The sequence below is a fragment of the Heteronotia binoei genome, chromosome 6, assembly GCF_032191835.1.
Source record: "Heteronotia binoei isolate CCM8104 ecotype False Entrance Well chromosome 6, APGP_CSIRO_Hbin_v1, whole genome shotgun sequence".
NCBI lineage: Eukaryota > Metazoa > Chordata > Lepidosauria > Squamata > Gekkonidae > Heteronotia > Heteronotia binoei.
The window spans coordinates 11,110,670-11,131,255 of NC_083228.1; the positions used below are offsets into that span (position 1 = coordinate 11,110,670).

General features: G+C 47.4%; 1 protein-coding gene across 2 annotated transcripts in view; it reads left to right on the forward strand.

Moving 5' to 3' along the window:
- The first annotated feature begins 279 nt into the window (after nucleotides 1-279).
- Nucleotides 280-20,586, forward strand: part of TSPAN14 (tetraspanin 14) — a 71,917-nt gene continuing 51,610 nt past the window's right edge. The window contains exons 1-2 of one of the 2 annotated variants that reach the window (XM_060241026.1): nucleotides 280-598; nucleotides 10,629-10,730. The gene's annotated coding sequence lies outside the window, so the exon portion shown is untranslated. The remainder of the gene's footprint in view (nucleotides 599-10,628; nucleotides 10,731-20,586) is intronic. The other variant, XM_060241025.1, reaches the window with a different exon arrangement.

A 20,586-nucleotide genomic window follows, 5' to 3' on the forward strand; every position in this document is an offset into this window, starting at 1 on the left:
TGCAGTCCCTTAAAATGCAATGGCCAGAACTCCACTTGGCGTTCAATCGTGCTTGTCACAGCCTTGGTCCTGGCTGCACCCCCCAAAGGTCTCCTGGCTCCACCCCCCAAAGTCTCCTGGCTCCACCCCCAAAGTCCCCAGATATTTCTTGGACTTGGCAACCCTATTTATGTGGCTCTTACCTTAAGCAAGCTTGCCCCCCCCCCCCCTCCAGCTCTAGAGCCAGGGCTCCCGTGCGGCTTTCCCCTTCCCCGCCCTTCCCCTTCGCTGCAGAAAGCGAAAAAACTCCAATCCGCCCAATCCGGCGAGGGCGCGCCGGGTTGTAAAAGCGCCCAGCAGGCGTGGCCAGCTTTGCCCAGGAGTGGATTTCCTGTCCGGGGCAGCGGAGAGCGCCCTGCAAGCCGAAGAGCGCTGCGATTTCTTTCTCTGCCTCCAACCTTTCTCCTCCGGTTCTGTGTTCGGATCCGGAAGGGGAGGGGGGGATCCAGGGGAAGCCGAGCTCATGGAAAAGCCGAGCCATTGAAAAGGACAAGCATTGCAAACGCGCCCTCCCCCCTTTCCTCCTCCCCATTCTGGAAACTTTACGCAGCAAAAGTCGGTGAGTTCTGCCCCCCCCTGCTCCAAACGGGGCTTGCATGGAGGCGTTGGCTCCCTTTCCTGTTTCCCACCCCCCCACTCCTGTCCCCCCCCTTTCAAGCCTCCCTCGGTCCAGATTTTGGGGGGGCTTGCAGCTGCTTTCTCCCTTCCAACCTAGAAGGCCGATCCTTCGCCTTTGCGCTTTGTTGTTCTTCTCGTGGCTGGTCTATTGTGTTGGGGGAGGGGGATTGACGGTGCCTACGGGAAGCGGAGTGACTCCGGTTTGGGATTGCTGGTTGGTTTAGACCGGAGTCGCCCTGCATAGCATGGCGTTAGTCGCGAAGAAAACAACCTCTCCCACCCTTTCCTGGCAGTGGAGAATGAACATATGAACATATGAAGCTGCCTTATACTGAATCAGACCTTTGGTCCATCAAAGTCAGTCTTGTCTACTCAGACTGGCAGCGGCTCTCCAGGGTCTCAAGCTGAGGTTTACCACGCTTATTTGCCTGGACCCTTTTTTAGTGGCGATGCCAGGGATTGAACCCTGGGACCTTCTGCTTCCCAAGCAGATGCTCTGCCACTGAGCCACCGTCCCTCCCCATGGAGAAGTATCCCTTGGGTGTAAGACTAACCAAAGAACGGTTGGGGCGCGAAGAGTTTGTTCTTTCGAGGTCTGGGAGAGACAGAAAGTTTAGCATTTTCCACTTGGAAGCCGACAGGTTCCTTGGGAAATGGGTGAATGTCGATTCTGGTACGGCTGGCTGAACTTTGCATCCTGACTTCGATGTTACTGGAACTCGGGTTTCTCTTTTCCACCATCGGAAGTTTGTTTGTCAGCTTCTGTTTCCTAGAAGTGCTGGTTTGGAAACGCTATGCGTGCCCTATGCTTTCTCAAATAGACATGGGGGAGGGGGAAAAGGAAATATGTTGTGGGGCCAATCTCCAGGAAGTGGCTGGAGGTCTCCCAGAATTAAGAACGTAAGAGAAGCCACCTTGGATCAGGCCAGTGGCCCATCCAGTCCAACACTCTGTGTCACAGTGGCCCCAAAAAAATCAGGTGCCGTCAGGAGGTCCACCAATGGGGCCAGGACACTAGAAGCCCTCCCATTGTGGCCACCCCCAGCACCAAGAATACAGAGCATCACTTGCCCCAGACAGAGAGTTTCAACAATACACTGTGGGTAGTAGCGACTGATGGACCTCTGCTCCAGATGCCCACCCAACCCCCTCTTGAAGCTGGCTATGCTTGTAGCCGCTGCCACCTCCGGCTCTGATCTCTGGCCTACGTCATGCTTGTTTGTTTAAAACATTTATTCCATTCGACCTGAAGAAGGTAGGCTGTTTGGCATCCTATGGTAAGGGGTTTCTTGCCCATCCTTGACCCCACCATTCCAGGCTCCACCCAAAGAGCCTGGAGATATCTCAGGATTACAGTCAACACTCCCTCTAAGCCAGGGGTGTCAAATATGTGGCCTTGGGGCCGAATCAGGCCCTTGGAGGGCTCCTATCAGGCCCCTGAGCAACTGACTGTCATCTGCTTCCTTCTCCCTCTCTCTTGCTTCCTTCTGCGTAACAGCTGGATTTGCCAGGAGCTACATATAAAGCAAAGTCTCTGTTTTCTCCATTGGTTGGGGCTCCTTTCTGGGGGAGGAAGAGCTTGCTTTGTCAGGCTGTCTGTCACACAGCAGAGCTACTATTGGCTGAGGCTCCTCCTTCTCCTGGTCCCCTGGGGAGGGAGGGAAAGAACCAGAACTTCCTTTGCCTGGATCCCATAAGATAAATACAAAGACAGCACCTTAAAGACCAATGAGTGCTAATGTTTGAAGCATGTTTTAAGGTTTTTTTTTAAAAAAAATCTTTAATTGTGTTCGTCTATGTGCTTTAAAAAGTTTATATCTCTGCTACTTAATCTTAAATAGGTACACACGCGGCGTGGCCTGACATGGCCTAGCCCAACCTGATGTGGCTCATCTCAAATTAGTTTGACACCCCCCAATCTAAGCTGTGGAGTCTTGTGAGCAAAAACTCTACATTGAGAGCTCCTGGCGTTCAGGTTGTGAGTTCCTGCATCAGTTATTTTGCTCTGGGGCCGTTTTGCCTGAGCTGAGACAGAAGTGTGTGAGCCGGAGGCTGAAAAACCTGTGAGTGAGCTCACACTAGCTCAGCTTAGAGGGAACAGTGATTAGAACCAATTTCTAGGCAACCGAGATCAGTTCCCCTGGAGAAAATGGCTGCTTTGGAAGGTGGACTCTATGGCGTTGTACCCCACTGAGGTCCCTGCCCTCCTCAAACCCCACCTTCCTCAGGGTCCCCCCAAATTTCCTGGTGTTCCTCAGGTCAAAGGTGACCACCCCTGCTGCACCTTGAATCTCCGGGTATTTCAAACCTGGAGTTGGCAACGAGTAGCGGACTGGGTCTAAAAATATTGGTTGCCGGGAGACATGGGCCCACCTGCAACTATAAGGGTATCATTCAGTTGTTATAAGAAATAAATAAAATGTTCAAAAAACACATAAGTGTTAAAAAGGTACAATTAAAACTTTTGCGAAATAAATATATATATTTCAGTAATTACAGTGCACATATATTGTACATATTACTGGCAGTATACAGTAGATAGAAGAGCCCCGTGGCACAGAGTGTTAAAGCTGCAGTACGGCAGTCCTAAGCTCTGCTCACGACCCGAGTTCGATCCCCGGCAGAAGCTGGGTTTTCAGGTAGCCGGCTCGAGGTTGCCTCAGCTTTCCATCTTTCCGAGGTCGGTCAAATGAGTCCCCAGCTTGCTGGGGGGAAAGTGGAGATGACTGGGGAAGGCAATGGCAAACCACCCCGTCAAAAGTCTGCCGTGAAAATGTTGTGAGAGCAACGTCACCCCAGAGTCGGAAACGACTGGTGCTTGCACAGGGGACTACCTTGACCTTTTTATTGAAATAAATAAAAAAAAAATAAACTAACCAAATCAAATAGTGAATAGCATCAAAAGTCTTACATTCACATATTCAGAATATCTTTGTTATCTATCCCAGAAGTTCCTAAAAATGTTTACCTCATGGGAAGGAATGGTGGGAAAGGAAGTGGGTGGATAATAAAAGGGGGACTGATATTGTTACCAACACTGTAATACTGATGTAGAACAAAATAGGAGTCGACTGCACCTTTAAGACCAGCTTAGTTTTATTCAGAACGTACGCTTTCGTGTGCTCTAAACACACTTCATCAGACAAGGAACCCGGCACAGTGAGCAGAGCCACACATAGCTGGTAGGCAAAGGCTCAGAATGTAAAATGGTACAGATTTAAGATCCAATGACAGAATAGGAAAATTAACAAACTGAGCAAACCTTTGATCTTTTAATGACACTTTTGTTATAAACCTGGGCCAAAAGGAGGGAATTTCTATCTCAAGAGGTTTTCCCATCCAACTAATTTACTTAGAGCACACGAAAGCGTACGTTCTAAATAAAACTAAGTTCTATAGTTGCCTATTTGGATCTGTAATACTCATGTGATTGCTTAGATTGTAGACAGATATTGAAAAACAAATTAAAAGCTTTGCTTTAATGGGGGGGGAAAGCCTTAAACTCTCTGCTTTGAGACGAAAAGGCCCGCTTCTGAGGCCTTTCCTGTCTGTCCGTAAGGAGGAATTCAATTTCAAAAGTGGTTTTGAACCTGGCTTGCCCCACCCTGGCCTCTCCCCTTCAGTTGCTTAGTCACCGGATTGGTTTCAAGTGAAAGTTTTGGAGACAAGGCTTTCTCCTTCCTGATGGGTTAGGGCGAGCGGGTAGGTGAGCGTGGCCTCATCTAGCTTACCCAGCGGGCGTGGATAAAGAACCCTTTCAGAAGAGAGCCGGCTCGGACGTACGCTCCGCTGGTGCCAGTCCAAAACCCTTAATCTAAGTTGGCAGCATTGCAACACTTCCCGAAAAAGGAGGGCAGGGTCTCAGCTTTCACTCCTTCGCTGCTTTCTGATTATGCAACATACAGATGGCCACGCTGGGCTGGCGTGAGCCCCGTCGTCTGTGCGCCATCTTACGAAATCCCCCATGGCTCACTCACCCTCCCGTCAGATGGAGCTCTTGGGAGTGGTTAGAAAAGAGGTGGCCAAACTTGCTTGATGTAAGAGCCGTATAGAATAAACGGCAGATGTTTGAGAGTCGCAAAGCGTGAATGTCTGATGTTTGAGAGCCGGAAGGCATGAATGTCTGATGTTTGAGAGCCGCAAAACGGGAAGGAAATAGATGAGGGAGGGAGAGGTGGAAACAAAGCAAACTTAAAATGCATTCTCCCATCAGATGGAGCTCTTGGGAGTGGTTAGAAAAGAGGTGGCCAAACTTGCTTAATGTAAGAGCCGTATAGAATAAACAGCAGATGTTTGAGAGCTGCAAGGCATGAATGTCTGATGTTTGAGAGCCGCAAAACGGGAAGGAAATAGATGAGGGAGGGAGAGGTGGAAAGAAAGCAAACTTAAAATGCATTCTCCCGTCAGAGGGAGCTCTTGGGAGTGGTTAGAAAAGAGGTGGCCAAACTTGCTTAATGAAAGAGCCGTATAGAATAAACGTCAGATGTTTGAGAGCCGGAAGGCATGAATGTCTGATGTTTGAGAGCCGCAAAATGGGAAGAAAATAGATGAGGGAGGGAGTGGTGGAAAGAAAGCAAACTTAAAATGCATTCTCCTGTCAGAGGGAGCTCTTGGGAGTGGTTAGAAAAGTGGTGATTAACATGTGGAATTCACCAAAGGGTGATTAACATGTGGAATTCACTGCCACAGGAGGTGGTGGCAGCCACAAGTATAGCCACCTTCAAGAAGGGTTTAGATAAAAATATGGAGCACAGGTCCATCAGTGGCTATTAGCCACAGTGTATGTGTGTATATAAAATTTTTTGCCACTGTGTGACAGAGTGTTGGACTTGATGGGCTGTTGGCCTGATCCAACATGGCTTCTCTTATGTTCTTATGTTCTTCTTAGGTGGCCAAACTTGCTTAATGTAAGAGCTGTCTAGAATAAATGTCAGATGTTTGAGAGCCGCAAGGCATGAATGTCTGATGTTTGAGAGCCGCAAAATGGGAAGGAAATAGATGAGGGAGGGAGAGATGGAAAGAAAGCATACTTAAAATGCATTCTCCCATCAGATGGAGCTCTTGCGAGTGGTAGAAAAGGCCCAGCAGGAACTCATTTGCATATTAGGCCACACCCCCTGACGCCAGGCCAGCTGGAACTGCGTTCCTGTGCGTTCCTGCTAAGAAAAAAAGCCCTACAAATAGATAAAACATGCTAGCATGAGTCAAGACAAAAGGGTCCAAAATCTGTACAAAATTAAGTCAGAAGTCAATCTGTATTAACACAAATTTAAATTACAAAACATGACTGCGTATAAGAAGAGCAGCCTACAAAAACTTTGCCCCAGCATCCGTTGCCTTCCCATCTTTGTTGTTGAAGAGATACAGCAGTTTATATTAATCCATAAGCTCTGAGATACTATCAAGAATTAACAAAATGCTGCGCCGAATATTAACATAACAGCATTCTAATAACACATGAGCCACAGTCCCCCCCCCCCTATCTTTTTGACGTGGAGCAAGTGTCACTGGGGATGCGTGGGAGGTATTTGAGTTTCCTGCACTGTGCAGTTGGGCTAAATGACCCTGGAGGTGCCTTCCAGCTCTGTGATTCCATGAATCTATAATAAAACCACGTATTGACTAAGAGGAAAGGCCTGGTGTTTACTGCTGTCCTGTTTCTCTACTGGAAAACTTTTCAATTTGAAAGAGGGCAACCAATAGCAAGCCCTGCCTTCCAATGGCCCCGCCCACTTTCTGAAAAACGTTGTGGGTGTGAAGGGAATCATAGAAGAGTAGAAAGGTACCTCTAGGGTCATCTAGTCCAACCCCCTGCACAATGCAGGAAACTCACAAACATCTCCCCCTAAATTCACAGGATCTTCATCGCTGTCAAATGGCCATCTAGCCTCTGTTTAAAAACCTCCAAGGAAGGAGAGCCCACCACCTCCCGAGGGAGCCTGTTCCACTGAGGAACCGCTCTAACGGTCAGGAAGTTCTTCCTAACGTTGAGCCGGAAACTCTTTTGATTTAATTTCAACCCATTGGTTCTGGCCCTACCTTCCGGGGCCACAGAAAACAATTCCACCCCATCTTCTAGATGACAACCCTTCAAGTACTTGAAGATGGTGATCATATCACCTCTCAGCCGCCTCCTCTCCAGGCTAAACATGCCCAGCTCCTTCAACCTTTCTTCATAAGACTTGGTCTCCAGACCCCTCCACCATCTTCTTCGCCCTCCTCTGGACCCGTTCCAGCTTGTCTATATCCTTCTTAAAATGTGGTGCCCAAAACTGAACACAAGACTCCAGGTGAGGTCTTACCAGAGCAGAGTATAGCGGTACCATCACTTCACGTGATCTGGACACTAGACTTCTGTTGATATAGTCCTACCAGAGGCCATGTTTGGGATCCCTGACTAGGTAAATGTGTGGTGGACTGCATGTTGAAAAGTCCCACCCCATGCCAATTGTTTGCATTTTTATTTGTTATTTTAGAGTCTGCCTTTCTCGCTGGACTCAAGGCGGATGGCCCAGAGCAGGGGTGGCTGAACATGCTTAACGTAAGAGCCACATAGACTAATCATCAGAAGTTTGAGAGCCACAAGTCGTGAATGACAGATGTTTGAGGAACCGCAAGACAGGAAAGGAGGGAGGGAGGCAGGAAGATGGGGAGGGAGAGGTGGAAATAAAGTAACTTTAACTTTAAATGCATATTACAAGCCACCGGCTGGCTTGGCTTGAAGTGATTTAAAGAGAGAAATGCCTTCTCCAAGCTGGCTGGGGGGGGGCGGCCGGGTTGAGAGCCACAGTTTGGCCACCCTGGCCCAAAGTGAGTTAGTCAAATTGACAGGATGGGACATGCGGCAAAAACTGCAATAGCATTAGAGATGCCAACGACCAGAAGCCTAAAACCAGCAAGCCTTAATGTTGACACATCATATGAGGCAAAATTACATAGTCGGGCCCTACTTTACGGTAAGCAAAAGACAATAGTATAGATTCCATTCCCATGTGTTTGATCCAAGTAACTCTGTGAATCATTTAGTACAACGTAGCCCCATTACCTGCACAAAAAAGCCCTCTTGAATAATTCAGTGTGGCAGAGTTTAAAGAAAGCCAAGAGAGCGGGAGCTTTCCTGACCTCCCCTGGCAGGCAGAATCAAAAGCTCAGAGAGGAAATAAAAGATGGGGCACGGGGGCTTCCTGTTTTTGGCCTGCTTTCGACTGTCGAGGAGGAATGTTGTGATTTAACGTTCTGCTGGGTTAAAAACCTCTTGAAGCTGCTCACCTGTATTCCAGGCGAGAACGGCCTCTGCTAGCACAAACCCGCAAGCGCTATCGGCTCCTGGAGTTGACGGTTACTTGGACATGACAGCCTGAATAATTGACAGAACTCCTGACTGAATAACTGACAAAAGAAGTCCAGTATGAACTCATTTGCATGTGAGGCCACACCCCCTAACTCAACCATTGTTTCACACAGGGCTGTTTTGTAGGAAAAGCCCAGCAGGAGTTCATTTGCATATTAGGCCACACCCCCTGATGTCACCATTGTTTCACACAGGGCGTGTTTAGCCTGGAGAGGAGGTGGCTGAGAGGTGATATGATCACCAAGGACTTGAAGGGCTGTCATATAGAGGATGGTGTGGAATTGCTTTCTGTGGCCCCAGAAGGTAGGACCAGAACCAATGGGTTGAAATTAAATCAAAAGAGTTTCCGGCTCAACATTAGGAAGAACTTCCTGACCGTTAGAGTGGTTCCTCAGTGGAACAGGCTTCCTCGGGAGGTGGTGGGCTCTCCTTCCTTGGAGGTTTTTCAACAGAGGCTAGATGGCCATCTGACAGCAATGAAGATCCTATGAATTTAGGGGGAGGTGTTTGTGAGTTTCCTGCATTGTGCAGGGGGTTGGACTAGATGACCCTGGAGGTACCTTCCAACTCTATGATTCTATGAATCTAGGGCTTTTTTTGCAGAAAAAGCCCAGCAGGGACTTATTTGCATATTAGACCACACCTCTTAATGCCAAGCCAGCCGGAACTGTGTTCCTGTGCGTTCCTGCTCAAAAAAAGCCCTGTGCGTTTGTTGGTATGTGTGTATGTGTGATTTTACCCTGTTATGGTATTTTTACGAATATTTTGATGTACGCCGCCCTGCAGCCTGTCCTATGGGAGGAGGGTGGTTTAAAAATTGAATGGAACAAATAACACGTAGGCTGTGCCAAAGGAGACTTCCGGAGCATGAAGTGGCAAGTGAGGAGAGCGGCCCTGTTTGAACAGCAAGCCTGTCCCTGGTGAATGAGCCACCTCGCTGGTCTCCCAAGTGGACTTGTCTGTGGATATAATACATTCGGTTGATGGGGGAAAGCAAGCAGACATTGTGAGCTGTTGGACTCCGAGATCCTGGTGCTTAAAACAGGACTCCTCACATGGCTGATCACATCGAAGTAATAACTGAAGTGTAATGACTCCTGTTGACAGGTTCTGGTTGTCTGGGGGGATGAACGTTGTCACACCTAAAGGCACTGAACATTATGTACTGCAATGGTGAATTAAGTGGAAGAGCTGGTGACTTCGAAGAGAGCTGACAGAGGAAAACTATCCAATGTGGTGTAGTGGTTAGAGCAGGGGTGTCAAACTCGTTTGTTAGGAGGTCCGGATCTGACAAAAATGAGATCTTGTTGGGCCGTGTCAGGCCAGACGATGTGTGTACCTATTTAAGATCGGGTAGCAGAGATAGAAACTTTTTAAAGGACGCAGACAAAAACTACTAATTTTTTTTTTAAAAAAGCTTAAAATAAAACATGCTTAAAACATTAGCACTTGTTGATCTTAAAGGTGGTTTCTTTGTATTTCTCCCGTGGGATCCAGGGAACTGGACAAAGGAAGCGCCGGCTCTTTCCTTGCCTGCCCAGGGGACCAGGAGGGGGGAGGAGCCTCAACCAATGGAGAGAATTGAGGCTTTGCTCTGTAGCTCCCGTGCGACTGAGCAAGCCTTGCAAAGCAAGCTGAGATGCAGAAGGAAGCAAGAGAGAGGGAGAAGGAAGCGGGTGGCAGCCAGTTGCCCGGGAGCCTGACTGTCCTTTTCAGTTTGAGACCAGTGTCACTTTTAAGACCCCCAAAGTTTAATTTCTAGGTATATTCAGAAATGTGTGTTTGTAAAAATGCACGTGCACAGGAAAGCTTATACCTAGAATAAACCTTTGTAGGTCTGAAAGATGCCACTGGATTGTTGCTCCGGACCAACAGGTCGAGGACCTGTCTACCTTAGGGACCGTCTCTCCCCATATGAACCCCAGAGAGCACTGAGGTCAGCTGGAAAAAAACTTGTTGACCACCCCCGGACCAAGAGAGGTGAAGCTGCAATGCACCCGCAATCGGGCCTTCTCCTCTGTAGCCCCGAACCTATGGAACCAACTTCCAGAGGAAATGCGGGCCCTGCGGGACCTTGAACAATTCCGCAGGGCCTGCAAGACCTTCCTCTTCCGACTGGCTTTCGCTGACGTAGAAAGAAATTGCTAATGATTACCGCCATCACAAAGAACAAATAGCATTAGCACTTTTATCAATTTAATTAATTAATTTTAAACTTATCAGAATTTTAATGTTAATGTTTAATGTTAAATGTAACTTTGTCTTTTGTATAATGGTAATTTGAATGATGTTGTTAGCCGCCCTGAGCCTGCTCCGGCGGGGAGGGCGGGATATAAATAAAAATTATCTATCTATCTATCTATCTATCTATCTATCTATCTATCTATCTATCTATCTATCTATCTATCTATCTATCTATCTATCTATCCATCTGTCATCTGTCATCTGTCATCTGTCATCTGTCATCTGTCATCTTATCATCCTATCTATCAGGATCGCCCACCTAAATCTCTTTCCAGGACCTGTTTGCAAAGTTAACTCCTTTTGATTCCCCCCCCATCATAGATTGCAAGGCTTTCATATTGACAAATGCTGAACTGTTTTTTATGTTTTTTGGTAGTTGTGGGTCTTCAGGAATTGTGGGGCGTGACTGCGTGACGTTGACCCCGGAGGTCCCTTCCGACTCTGTGATTCTGTGCCAGCTTCTGTAGTAGAGGTCCAAGTGAGTGATGTTATTTTTTTAGCCTCTCCAACTCAACTTGACTCCTTCCCGTGGTTCTTCCGGGCTTCGTAGCACCCCATGTGGGAGAGTGGCTGCCGAGTCTTAGGCTTGGGTCACTGCCTTGCACACGCAGAAGTGCAAACGTAAGGGCCATTCTGCTCCCGCACAAATGGTTGCGAAAGAAACACACACTTTCCATTTACAAAACAGTAGCAATGCGTAATACAAGCTGCATGCACCAAAACACCTTAATGACAGTTACAAAACCATCCCATGCACAACATAGCTGCTGTCCAGAATTTATAATGATTTATGATGAGTCTGACGAAAAAAACAGAACCGGTCCAATATGCTATCGTCCCTCAAGGGACCGTCTAGCCATATGTATTGGAACAGTAGGCTTGAAGTGCCAAAATTTCCTGGCTTCCTTACGTTCTTATTTCTTTATTTCTTGAACGCTGATGCATACAAATCGGTAGAGGCGTTCCATGAATAAAAATAAAAAAAATCAGAGCTTAAGGAAACCAGGAAATGTTGCCGCTTCAAGTCTACTATCCCAATACATATGGCTAGACGGTCCCTTGAGGAAGGAGAGCACATCCGAAATGAAATTGGACCGCTTCTGTTTTTTTCGTCGGACTCGTCATAAATCATTATGAATTCTGCACAGTAGCCAGGCCTCGGATTCAGCGGGAGCTCACAGGAGCGCAGCCCCTGAACCTTTCTGAGAGTTCCACCTCCTCCTTCCCACCTTGTCCGTTGGAACAGTAAGTGCAGCTGCATAACAATCCCTGGATGAGCTCCACCACCTGTTTCTCTACAAATTGACCCCCGACAGTAGCTATGTTGTGCGTGGAATGCTTTTGTAACTGTATTAGCGTATTGCTTATTGAATGTGTTTTGGTGAATGCAGTTTGTATTACACGTTGCTGCTGCTTTGGAAACGGAGAGAGTGTGTTTCTTTCTAAGTTTCTGTACCTCCGTGGTCCCGATCGTTTCTGACCTCTGCAAGTGGGGGCATTCAGTCAGTCCCTGCAAATTCAGGATTCTGTCTCTTCTTCGCCTCTTTGCAGAGCAAGGGCAGAGAAAAATCATGCTTACCCAACTGGCTCCTGAGCTTAAGAGATTTCGAAGTCCTGTCTGATGTGGGCTTCGGCTGCTCTGGGGAGCCTTGTAGGTTTTAAGATCATCCCAGGAGGCCTTTGTTGAAGACCCCCGGAGGGTATGTACGGCGACTGCCCCGGATTCTGATTTCTCAGTTATGGCATCATAACTGTGGGACTCGTTCCCTCTGGATTCTTGGCAGGCTGCTTTGTGTGTTACTCGCGCGCATGTTTCTTTGCAGGTAGCTTAGACGTGTTCGTTTCATCCATTCTGCTGTGGTTATAGGTTTGCAGGGTGACGCTGTTTGATTTGTGGGCTTGCAGAGCAGTTTTGGCATGTTTCAGGGGTGGCCAAACTGTGGCTCAGGAGCCACATGTGGCTCTTTCACACATATTGTGTGGCCCTCGAAGTCCCCCCACCCACTCCCATCGGCCAGCTTGGAGAAGGCATTTCTCTTTTTAAATCACTTCGCCAAGCCAGCTGGCAGCTTGGAGAATGCATTTAAAGTTGCTTTTTTCCACCTCTCTCTTCCTTACCCCATTTATTTTCTTTCCTGAAGCTCTCAAACCTCTGACATTCATGTCTTGTGGCTCTCAGACCTCTGACATTCATGTCTTGTGGCTCAAACCTCTGCCAGTCTTGTCTTGTGGCTCAAACCTCTGACATTCTTGTCTTGTGGCTCTCAAACCTCTGACATTCATGTCTTGTGGCTCTCAGACCTCTGACATTCATGTCTTGTGGCTCTCAAACATCTGCCCTCTATTCTTCGTGGCTCTTACATTAAGCAAGTTTGGCCACCTCGGTATGTTTGATCGAGTGGTAGCTGTCAAATCTTTTAATTTAGTGTGTGTGTATATAAATTTTTTTGCCACTGTGTGACACAGAGTGTTGGACTGGATGGGCCGCTGGCCTGATCCAACATGGCTTCTCTTATGTTCTTATGTTCTTAATCTGATTGTGCACTGTTTGGGGCAGTGCAGTGTGGAAAAGCGATTGTAGGGTGTGTGTGTGTGTGTGTTACCGCCTGGCCAGGGATGTCTTGCGAGGTAGAGACCGTTTTGGGCGGTGTCTGTGTCAGCCGTACTTGCGGCCTGGTGTATTTCTCAGTATGAGACTACATGGGAGAATTAGCTGTGCGCTTTTTCAAGCCTCCTGTGTGTTTTTAAGCGCTGTGGAGTTTGCTTTGGACGTATGGTGTCCCTGTGACAGATGACCTCCTCGCATCAACAGCCTTGCTGGGGTCTTGCAACCTGGGAGCTGTGGCTTCCTTGTTTGAGTCCATCCATCTCATGTTGGGTCTTCCTTTTTTCCCGCCGCTGTCAACTTTTTCTGGCATTTTTGGTTTTTCCAGTGCTCTTGTCTTCCCGTAATCTGACCGAGGTACGATAGCCTCAGCTGAGTCCAGGGTGGCCAAACTGTGGCTCAGAAGCCACATGTGGCTCTTTCACACACATGGTGTGGTTCTTGAAGGCCCCACTGCCCTGTTGGCTGGAGGCTTGAAGAATGCATTTAAAGTTGCTTTCTTTCTACCTCTCCCTCCCCGTCTTGCCTGCCTGCCTGTTTGCCTCCCTCCAATACCTGGCATTTATTTTTTGTGGCTCTTAACATTAAGCAAGTTTGGCTACCCCTGATTTATTCATTTGAGCTTCTAAGGAAAGTTTAAGCTAGATTTGATCTAAAGGTAAAGGTAATCCCCTGTGCAAGCACCAGTCGTTTCTGACCCTGGGGTGACGTCGCAGCACAACATTTTCACAGCAGACTTCTTATAGGGTGGTTTGTTGTTGCCTTCCCCAGTCATCTACACTTTCCCCCCAGCAAGCTGGGGACTCATTTTACCGACCTCGGGAGGATAGAAGGCTGAGTCAACCTTGAGCCAGCTACCTGAATCCAGCTTCCACTGGGATCGAACTCAGGTTGTGAGCAGAGCTTGGATTTGATCTTGAACCCTCTTAATTTGTCTTTTTGGCCGTCCATGGTAGCCGTAAAACTCTCCTCCAATTCCACATTTCAAATGTATTAATTTTCTTCCTATCCGCTTTTTTCATTGTCCAATGCTCACATCTATAAATAGTAGTAGGGAATGTTGTAGTATGAATTATCTTGATTGCCGGTGCCACATCCTTACACTTAAAGATGTTTTTGAGTTCCTTCTTGGAATATGTGAAATACATATGTAATTAAAAGCTCCGTGGCTGGGTGAAACATGGAGTGTTTCAGAAAGCAAAAATGCATTTTTATGACCATCTATAATGGGTGGAAAAAAAAGCAAAGGTCCCCTGTGCAAGCACCAGTTGTTTCTGACTCTGGGGTGACGTTGCTTTCACAAGGTTTTCACGGCAGACTTTTTTACAGGGTGGTTTGCCATTACCTTCCCCAGTCATCTCCACTTTCCCCCAGCAAGCTGGGTACCCACTGTACCAACCTCGGAAAGATGGAAGGCTGAGTCAACCTCGAGCCGGCTACCTGAAAACCCAGCTTCCACTGGGGATTGAACTCAGGTTGTGAGCAAAGCTTAGGATTGCAGTACTGCAGCTTTAACACTCTGCGCCATGGGGCTCTTCTATAATGGGTGACCCAGGGTCAAAATGTGTGGGCCGTCCAAAGGTGTGACAAACTGCTCATTTTATCCAGTTCTCCTTGGAGAATCGAAAATGTTTCTGCTCCCGGGCTTTTCTGCTCTGTTCCTCTGCATTTCAAGTTTCTTGAAGCAAATGCTTGTTGTTTTGAGAAGCAGACCATGGAATTCCTTTCTGGCAACAGCTAAGGATGCTTTTCGTATAAGCGTGGCGAGCCTTTGCGGTAAGGTGGTTAGAGTTTCAGGATTTCCACACTCGAGAACTTTGCTGTGCGTCTTTGGGCAAGTCACACGCTCTCAGCCTGATCTCACAGGGTTGTTGTGCAAACAAAATGGGGAAGGGAAAGTCTGATGCTGCCTTGCGCTCCTCTGAGGGAGAGCGAGATTAACAAGGAGAGGATTTAGAAGTGTGTTTGTACATACAGGGAGTTGAAAGGAGAGCATCTAGCCCAGAGGTGTCAAACTCAGTTAAGTGCGTGGACTCTTATCTGGAAGAACCGGGTTTGATTCCCCACTCCTCAACTTGCAGCTGGAATGGCCTTGGGTCAGCCAGAGCTCTCTTATCTGGGAGAACCGGGTTTGATTCCCCACTCCTCCACTTGCAGCTGCTGGAATGGCCTTGGGTCAGCCAGAGCTCTCTTATCTGGGAGAACCGGGTTTGATTCCCCACTCCTCCACTTACACCTGCTGGAATGGCCTTGGGTCAGCCAGAGCTCTCGAAAGAGTTGTCCTTGAAAGGGCAGCTTCTGAGAGAGCTCTCTCAGCCCCACCTACCTCACAGGGTGTTTGTTGTGGGGGAGGAAGATAAAAGAGATTGTGAGCCACTCTGAGTGGAGGGCGGAATACAAATCCAGTGTCGTCGTCGTCTTCTTCGTCGTCGTCTTCTTTGAGGGCCGGATCTGACATAGGTGGCCCGACAAGGTCTCATTCAAGTCATAAAATGTAATGCCAGGTAACAGAGATATAAACTTTATAAAGGACAAAGTCAAAGAAAGATTTTTAAAAAGCTTAAAATAAAACATGCTTAAGACATTAGCACTCATTGGTCTTAAAGGTGCTTTCTTTGTATTTCTCCCATGGGAACTGGGGAACTGGGCAAAGGAAGCTCTGACTCTTTCCTTCCTTCCCTAGGGGACAAAGAGAGGGAGGAGCCTCAGCCAAGAGAAGGAAGAGATGCTTGTCTCAGTACCTTGGCTCAGTACCTCTTCCTTCCCTAGGGGACAAAGAGAGGGAGGAGCCTCAGCCAACAGAAGGAAGAGAGGCTTGGCTCACCTCTGCTGTGCAATTGAGAGAGCCTGGCAAAGCAAGCTGTTCGCCCCCCCTTCCTCACCATGCGAGGAGCCTTAGCTAATGGAGGAAACAGCAGCTTTGCTCTGTAGCTCCTGTGCGATTGTGCAAGCCTGGCAAAGCAAGCTGAGATGCAGAAGGAAGCAAGAGGGAGGGAGAAGGAAGCAGATGACAGCCAGTTGCTTGGGGGGGGGGGGGCTGATTCGGCCCCTGGGCCGCACATTTGACACCCCTGATCTAGTCCACTTAGGTAAGACTTCCGTTTAGATTGTGGTGGCAAGTTCTGCCTCCAGCCTATGCACTTCTGCTCTGTCCTCCTTTTCTCTGGCTGGCTTTCACCGCATTCTCTCTTGGCTTAGCATCCTGGCTGTAGTATCCCTAACCAAGTTCCCTCTGAAGCCAGTTCCAACCCATGTTCTAAACTCTCCGTTAAAATGGGAAACTGTTGAGTTAATCGTAATTAGCATTGGTGCAAGTAGAACACCAGACTGGTTCAGGTAGGCAAAAATTGAGCGGGGGTCCCACATCCGTTCACGTCCGGCTCCCGATTTCCCTCCTCCTTGAGGGACCCCTCTTGCTTGACCCTTTCTTGCTATCCCGTAGGATGCGGCCTTCTACGTGCCGCTGACCCCTCCACTTGCTTGGCAGCAGAGGCAACGTGAGGAGAGAAATCTCTTCACAGAACTTATCTGGACACCAGGCTCATGATCGGGGGCAAGCCTTCCCTTCTTGACATAGCCGTTCACTTGAAGGCAAGGGTGGGATGTCCATTTCAGCCACCAGGTAGAAGAGCCAGGTTGGGAAATGACTGAAGATTTGGGGATGGAGCCTGGGCAGGACAGGGGTGTCAGTGGGGTGCAAGACCAGACCCTCCAAAGCACTCATTTTCTCCAGGGGAACTCTGTAGGCAGATGAGCGGCAGTTCCAGGGGATCCCCAGCTTGGCAATTCAACAAGGGAAACATAGCCAAGGTTGAGAGGAACATAGGAGGCTGTGAAAAATTACTGTGCAAAGAACAATTACACAGCTTAATACAAGAATTACACACTCTCCGCAAACATTATATCAGTGCTTCATTGCACTCTGCCATATATTGAGTATTTATGTTAACGGCGTTTAAAGGGAAAACACCACAAACCTTTCTAACAACAATACTTCTACGAAAAACGTGCAAGGTTTGCCAGGTTTCAACAGCAATCACTTCGGTATGCAACGTGCCAAGTTTGCAGTAGGCTTGGCCAACAAATACAGCAGTCCTTGAATTAAGCTCTGCTCACGACCTGAGTTCGATCCCTGGCGGAAGCTGGGTTTCCAGGTAGCTGGCTCCAGGTTGACTCAGCCTTCCTTCCGAGGTCGGTAAAATGAGTCCCCAGCTTGCTGGGGGGAAAGTGTAGATGACTGGGGAAGGCAATGGCAAACCACCCCGTAAAAACGTCTGCCATGAAATTGCTGTTTAAACCTGGCAAACCTTGTATGTTTTTCTTAGAAGTATTGTTGTTAAAAAGTTGATTGCAGTGTTTTCCCTTTAAACGCCGTTAACATAAATACTCAATATATTGCAGAGCGCGATTAAGCACTGATATAATGTTTGTGGAGAGTGTGCAATTCTTGTATTAAGCTGCGTTACACGAATTGTAATTGTTCTTTGCACAGTAATTTTTCACAGCCTCCTACGTTTTTCCCCACCCGGAGACCAGCAGCTCTAAGAAGTTACTGGACTCAGCTCTGAGTCCGGTAAACTTCTTAGAGACGAACAAGATTTTTGAAGTACTTGCTTTCGAGGGTCGTATCTGATGAAGGGAGCATTGTGACGTCAAAATTCATACCCCAAAGTTTTTGTTGGTACCCAGCTTGCTGGGGGGTAGTGTAGGTGACTGGGGAAGGCAATGGCAAACCACCCCATAAAAAAGTCTGCCATGAAAAAGTCATGATGCGACGTCACCCCAGAGTCAGAAACGACTGGTGCTTGCACAGACTTTTTAAGGTGCGACTGGACTTAACTCTAGCCTTTCTACCATAGACCAACGCGGCCATGCTCTGAAATTTTCAATAAAACATGGTTCATCTTTAAGATACTACTGGACTCCCAACTTTTTCCTACACTTGTTGGACACTTACAGATCTTCAAATGAATGTGTTAACACTGTGGGTAGAGCTTGCTGCTGCTCCACATGGGAGTTCAGTCACCACAGACGTGTTGGGTGAAAGGACCTCATGGGACATTCCAAAATGGACGTCTCTGCCACTGCCATTGAAGCTAAAAGTGTACATTGTTTGCCTGGCTTAGCAGTGGAACTTGCGGAAACGTCTAACCAAATGGAAAAAAAAGGCAAGGGGAGTGTGTGTGTTCGTGTGTCATGACCTTTCGCCTTCTCTGCGGTAACACAAACAGTGGGTTTGCCGTAATCTCCCTGTGGCCCGTCTCTTCCTGTGCCCTTTCTAGGCAGAACAATACGAGGAGTTCAGAAAGGGCAGGGCTGAGTCATAGGGAAAGAAAGGAAGCTCCAGAGTGTGAATGAAGGGGAAGAAGATTCCCAGCTCTCCAGTTTTGGAAGCCATTGCTGGTGGTCACATGGGAGCAGATTCACAGCGCGTCAAATGAAGCTTTCTACCAAGTCAGGATCCAAAATAGTGGGGGCACAGAACTCAACGTTCCCTCTAAGCCGCAGAGTCTTGTGAGCAAAAATTCTACTGATGAAGGGAGCATCTTCTACTGATGAATTCTACTGATGAAGGGAGACTCTAAGCCGTAGAGTCTTGTGAGCAAAAATTCTACTTTGTGAGCTACTGACATTAAAGTGGTGCGCTGCTGGCATTAAAGTTTTATTCAGAGTGTAAGCTTTCCTTTGGATGCATATGCTTCTTCGTACGAGGGGATAGGGTACAATGGGCTGAAATACGTGCAGTTGATGGGTCAAAAGTGCAAACGGATAACAAAGTTAAGATCACATGCCGAAATAGCGTAATCAATTGGAAGACCATTTGATCTGGATAGCAATAAATTCCTGTTAATTGCTGTTGCTGCAAGTGTAGGTAAAACAAAAGAAACCTTTTGTTTTACCTAGAAACCTTTTGTTTTTACCTAGACTTGCAGCAACAGCAATTAACAGTAATTTATTGCTATCCAGACCAAATGGTCTTCCAATTGATTACACTATTTTGATACTGCGTATCAGTTTGCACTCTTAACTCACCAACTACGTGTATTTCAGCCCACGGTACCCCATCCCCTCGTCTGAAGAAGTATGCGTGCATACGAAAGCTGATGTTCTGAATAAAACTTTGTTGGTCTTAAAGGTGCAACTGGACTCCCGCTTTGTTCTTGTCCTTGAAAGGGCAGCTGCTGTGAGAGCCCTCTCCAGCCCCACCCACCTCACAGGGTGTCTGTTGTGGGGGAGGAAGATAAAGGAGATTGTGAGCCGCTCCAAGACTCTTCGGAGTGGAGGGCGGGATATAAATCCAATATCTTCTTCTTCTACTGCTTCAGACCAACACTTGGATCTGTGGCATGAAAGTTGTGAGCGACTGCATACATTAGGGGTCATGCTCTGGGGTCATCCTTCCTGAGCTAGGACAAAAATGTGTGAGCTGGAGGCGAAAAGTCTGTGAGCTAGCTCGTGCTAACTCAGCTTAGAGGGAACACTGCACGGATGTACAGTGTGCGGCCAAACAGGGAATCTGTGGTATAGGTGTTAAGCAATAAAAGAATTCATGTCAAAAATAACTACTGTGAGTTGTATTATAAGCCTTACTGTACAAAGCCAATGTTTAAAGACACACAACAACATGGATTTCTCAATCCTTAAAGTCACAGGAGATTACCACAGGGAGAATACAATGATCCGTGACCCAATACAACGAAGTCCAATAGTAAGCAAAGTCTGTCTGGTGATAGGATGCTTGAAAGAAATTATGAGAGACATTCACAAAATCTCCTTTGACAGTTCCCCCTTGAAACGGCAATGAAGAATTATGCAGAAACTGTAATGTCTTCAAAGAGACGAGCATAGAAGATTCCGAGAAGGAAATTCAGTGTGGAATACAACCTAGGTGACACCGGTGTTCCACAAACCTTCTTCAAATGAATTCCATAGCTAAATATCAATCTGCATTTAACATAATCTGCTATTAAAATCTGTCAATGCAAACCTAGAAACATTATTATGCAAGACCCCCAACTTCTCCCTGTGATAATCTCCTGTGACTTTAAGGGTTGAGAAGTTCATGTTGTTATATGTCGTTAAATGTTGGCTTTGTACGGTATGTTCGTAATATGGTTTGCAGTAGAAGAAGACTGCAGATTTATACCCCGCCCTTCTCCCTGAATCGGAGACTCAGAGCGGCTTACAATCTCCTATATCTTCTCCCCCCACAACAAACACCTTGTGAGGTGGGTGGGGCTGAGACGGCTCTCCCAGCAGCTGCCCTTTCAAGGACAACTCCTGCAAGAGCTACGGCTGACCCAAGGCCATTCCAGCCGCTGCAAGTGGAGGAGTGGGGAATCAAACCTGGTTCTCCCAGATAAGAGTCTGCACACTTAATCACTACATCAAACTGGCTCTCTTCATTTTTGACATGAATTACTTTATTTCTACTGAGTCAGGCCGTTAGTCATGAAAGTAGGTGTGTTTGGACTTTAGCAGCTCTCCAGGATCCCAGATGGAGATTTTTTCATGTGGGCTGTTGCCTCACCCTCCTGAAGCTATGGCTAATCAACATCAGGGTATAGAGGGCCAGGCTCTTTCCCCACTGTTGCCTTCACTGTTATTCTGAGGTTTTCTGCCTGAGCACAGATGTTCCCTTTAGTCACTCTGACTGGTAGCCACTGATGGACTTATCCTTGTCCAGTCTCCTTGTGGAGCCATCTGTGTTTGTGGCCATCACTATGTT